The sequence below is a fragment of the Triticum dicoccoides genome, chromosome 1A (assembly GCF_002162155.2).
Source record: "Triticum dicoccoides isolate Atlit2015 ecotype Zavitan chromosome 1A, WEW_v2.0, whole genome shotgun sequence".
NCBI classification, from domain to species: Eukaryota; Viridiplantae; Streptophyta; class Magnoliopsida; order Poales; family Poaceae; genus Triticum; species Triticum dicoccoides.
The window spans coordinates 540240969-540245435 of record NC_041380.1 but is presented as its reverse complement, the minus strand read 5'-3'; the positions used below and the strand labels follow the sequence as shown (position 1 = coordinate 540245435).

The window sequence follows — 4467 nt, the reverse complement described above, 5'->3', positions numbered from 1 at the left end:
TCATAAAAACGAATGTTCCAAGCACAGTTTAGAGAAAAGAACCAAGTAAATTTGCCCTCAATCATACAAACAAAGTTTAGAGAAAACCAAACATGAACAAGCACTTATTCTGCAGGACACATACGTACACATATCAGGAAAAGCTCGGAAAGAGCAAGGTGTCAGAGCATGATGTTATCGAAAGCATGATTTACAAGGTTGTCTCTGAGACATACGACATGTGCTTTTCATAGAAGACAGAATAAGTAAAACTATTCATGTTTGCCAACCCAGACTCTAAACAAGACTCTAACCAAGACCATCCAGAAGTGACCCGAAGAGCGACCCAATATAGTGACTGCTACAGTTCATATTTTGATAGTAAAACTGATGTGTAATCATATAGATAATAAAATACATGGCACAATATCAGTACATCTCCAAATAGCCAATAAATCTCATAGTACCACAAGGACATGCACCTGCAGTACATCCTGCATTGCAGGTTCACATTAACAGCTCATAGCAAGGCTATCAGTTCAACAACAGTAATACCACCTCAAGCATCAGCAGTTTAAGAAGAATGAGCACCAAAACAAAAGGGCAGTAGATACCTCTTCAAACTTTTTTTCAAAAATCAGCTCATCCTCTTGACCGCTCCAGATATCGTCCATGTGCATTGCTCAGGAAATTATAAATTTTGGTATGGCACACAAGAAAATATCAGAGTAGAAAAGTGGCATAGAAACTACCAAACAATTCTCATGCTTATTGTTATTGCAAGAAGGCATCGATCAAATTTTGAAGCTAATAATAATTAACATGTACTTATCACTTGTTGGAGTTGGTTCTGTTCAATTAATCAATAGCAGCGTGAGCATAAGCATTAAATCAGCAGCACAAGTGCACACTTATTCAAGCTAGTAGCAGCCCAACAGGCTAGCAGCAAAAGCATTCAAACAACTAGAGAAGCACAGTACATCAGGACAAGCATTCAAAGAGCACCAAGCCAGCAAGCACCATCCATCGGACCGGTAGCTTAATGGAAGAAAAATCTGAAGAATAAAAGATGTATAGGTTGAGGAAAGATGAGAGGATGCTGGGTTGCTTGTGAAGCTACGACTGCGAGGCTAGCAGGCTAGGGCTGTCACATGTCATATCTTATAAACTTAGGCAAGTGTTCTCTGATTATCCTTAACATCATGCACTAACTTGGGTAATTAGCATCAAACAATACATATCAGTACAAGGCTAGGCAAGATAATAAAGACTTGGGAAAAGATAGCAGAGTTAAAAAAATGATATGTGCCCTTAAAGATAGCGCAGTGTCAAGTGCGGCCACATACATAGGCATTAGCCGCACCCACGACCCCTGGACACTCTCACAACCGAAGAGGAGGTGCCTTGCGTATGGTCTCCTTCGAGTCTGCGAGAGAAAGAACGAGGTGAAGGTCAGTACGCGCATCAAGGATGCTGCTGTTCTGGGTCAAGCTAAGTCAAGGGCATAAGAGAATTTAGTCAAAAAATAAAATAACATGTGAACATCGTGCACAAACTATCATCATTTATAAAAAATACAAAACAAATATGCATAAAGCTGTAGCTCATACTTATACTATATCAGGCAATAGCATTTAGCATATTCCAATATGTACTCAACATATGCCAATAAGACAGAAATGCACACACATGGATTCGCAATTAGACTATGCCTCTCTCTCACCGATCTTGCAGTACTATAATGTAGTACTATATGATATGTTCTGGGTCAAGCTAAGTCAACAGCATACAAACTAATTAGCAGTACTATATATGATGCATCATACAAACTAATTAGACCAACGACATACAAACTTATTTATAATGCAATACTATATATGCCTCCGAAAAAACTGGTCGCCGATCTTGAACTCGTGTTTCTTTCTGTGGTTGTGTTGGACATGCAACTCAATTTCTGTTTGTTTAAGACTAGCAGACCAACATGGTATCCAATGGAAAAAAGCAAACAGGGAAAACATTTTAGAGCAGCACAGTCACACCACATTTTTAGTTAATTACAGTGCTCGAATTGCCACTGACATTGGACACAAGCAGCTGCACAACTAATGCATCAGCAGACAAATAATGAACTAGCATACGCCCTTTTATGCATATTAATGCACATCAAGGAAACATCAATGGCAAAATACCATGGCAAAAGCGTAGAAGTCTTTGTGATACTTCCAGAATTATCATACGGAAAGAAGGATTGCGTAATACTCAGAACTCAATCAGCAAACTCAATCAGCAAAACTCTTGTATCAAACACATGTGCATACCCACTTCCTCCCCCTCCTTTGGTTCTCTCATCCTCCCAGCTTGGTACGCCAGCCACTACCCAGTGCCTCTTGAGCACAAGTGCTCCCACAATGCATAGACAGAGTAACGGCATGAACCAAGTGTAGAAATGAATAGAAGGTGAAAGCAGACTATCTCATCTCAGAGTTACTGAAGCGTAGACAGCGGGTAATTAACTGAAACAAGAGTTATTGAAGCTAGCTTACCAGGCTCTACAAAAGAATGGCCGTGGAGAACACACAGGCAAGTCGAGCGAGCCTGCAATCAATTAGGCAACACATCAATTCTGTGAGTGAGAGAAAACCAAACAGTCGAGTAGTTGACTGAAGCTGACAAAAAACCGAATAATGGATGGACTTACACTGTGAGCAGAGTACACATTAGCATCATCATCAATCACGGAGGACAAGGAAAGCCTTCGACTACCTGAAGAGCATCTTCAGGTTTTTAGGAGGATGGCGCGGAAAAGGAAAGCAGGGGGAGGATGGCGCGGAAAAGGAAAGTAGGGGGCTCACCGAGATGACGAGGATGGCACGGAGGCCGCTGCCCTGCTTGGTCCAGGAGAGCAGGTCGCGGGCCGAGTTCCTGGAGGCATCCCGCAGCCACGGCGCGGCCTCGCAGGTCCCTGCACGGAGGCGCTGCAGCAGCGGATCCCTGCCGTCGCCGGGTGGCCAGACGCCGTGACGGGACTCACCATGGCTTCGTCGGGGCCGGATCTGGAGCGCAGGGATGGCGGGGAGGAGGGGAGCAGTTGCGCGAGGGGTAACGAGCCACCGGAGACCCGATGATCCCGTTGACGTCGTTGCCGTCCTGATTGCCGGAGGCCTGTGGCCGACGTGAAGCACGCACGCGCGCGCCGGCAAGAAAGCCGACCGCGACGCCATGGCCGTGCCTGGACTGGTGGATCTGGGGGTGAAGGCTAGGGGAGAGGGTCCATGGCGGAGACAAGGTCAGCGGTGGTGGGTGGGGGTGGCCGGGGACGGGGAGGAAAGGATGCTGGGGACAGGAAGGAGGTGGCGGCGGCGGCAACGAGACGAGGACGAGGGAGGAGACAGGCGGCGGCGGGGGAAAAGGGAGCGGGAGCGGCAGCGGCCATGGGGATAAGTGAGCTAGGGTTTTTGTGGGTGGATGAGGATGAGAGGGATGGGGAGAGCGACGAGGAGGGGTGTGTGGGCTGCCGTTGGATCTAGGCGCATCCGACGGTGCTAATCCATGATCCGCGTGAGATGGTTTTGGACCAATCAAAACACAGTACCCCTTTGATGATTTTAAGACCATTTAAATTGGTCATAATCGATTGAAAATAAGATGTTAAAACATGTCTGTTATTTGACGGCTTAGAAAATTTATAAAAACAAATAGAAATCAAAAACTTTGCATTGTGTCACCAAGTGTAACCTACTTTTCAGTAAGAACAAACTTTGAATAATGCAAATATCATAAAAAAGTGTTCTCAGAAATAAGTTTTCTGTAAGAGAATTATTTTTCGAGTGCCCAAAATGATTTTTTTATGAGGAACCTAGCAAATATTTGTTGCAAATTTGGGCCACATCAATTTTATAAAATCTTAGGTCGTTTAATGTTCAGTTGACCAAATGTTGCCTAAGGAAGTTTTCATTTTCTTTGGACGAAAAATTCATTTTCCATTTTTTTGAGTGCCCAAAATGAGTTTTTTTGTGAAGGTCCTACCATATTTTTGTTGCAAAATTGTACCTAATAAATTTTCTAAAATACTAGGACATATTTAATGCACAATTGACCAAATGGTTGGGTGTAAAAAGTTTTGATCCACCTCTCGTGAAAAAGACAAATTTCCACCGATTTAGGTGGAAGCGGGTCAAATTTGAACTGTAGCTACCACATAGTTTGCTCTTTATTTTTTCCAAAAATAATTTCTAGGTACATAAGTATCTATTTAATCATAGAAACACCAAAAAAATCCCAAGATTCAACCACTAGCTAGGAACGGTCAAGCCCGCCGTTTTGACCGCATTTTGAAACGGGCATAACAAATTCAAAAAAAAATCAAAAAATTGGAAAACCTTCGCATTGCGTCATCATATGTGACCAAGTTACCAGGAAAAATAATAAACTTGTAATACGACAATTATTTTAAAAAAGTGTCCTCGGAAACGAGCTATCAAGTGTGAA

At 43.2% G+C, this 4467-nt stretch overlaps 1 long non-coding RNA gene across 1 annotated transcript; it reads right to left on the bottom strand.

Annotated features, from left to right (window-relative positions):
* Positions 1 to 1330: 1330 nt before the first annotated feature.
* Positions 1331 to 2907, bottom strand: LOC119322010. Its single transcript, XR_005155360.1, has 3 exons — positions 2832 to 2907; positions 2523 to 2528; positions 1331 to 1405 (listed from the first exon to the last, which is right to left on the bottom strand). It is a non-coding gene; the product is annotated as an uncharacterized LOC119322010 (long non-coding RNA).
* Positions 2908 to 4467: the final 1560 nt, after the last annotated feature.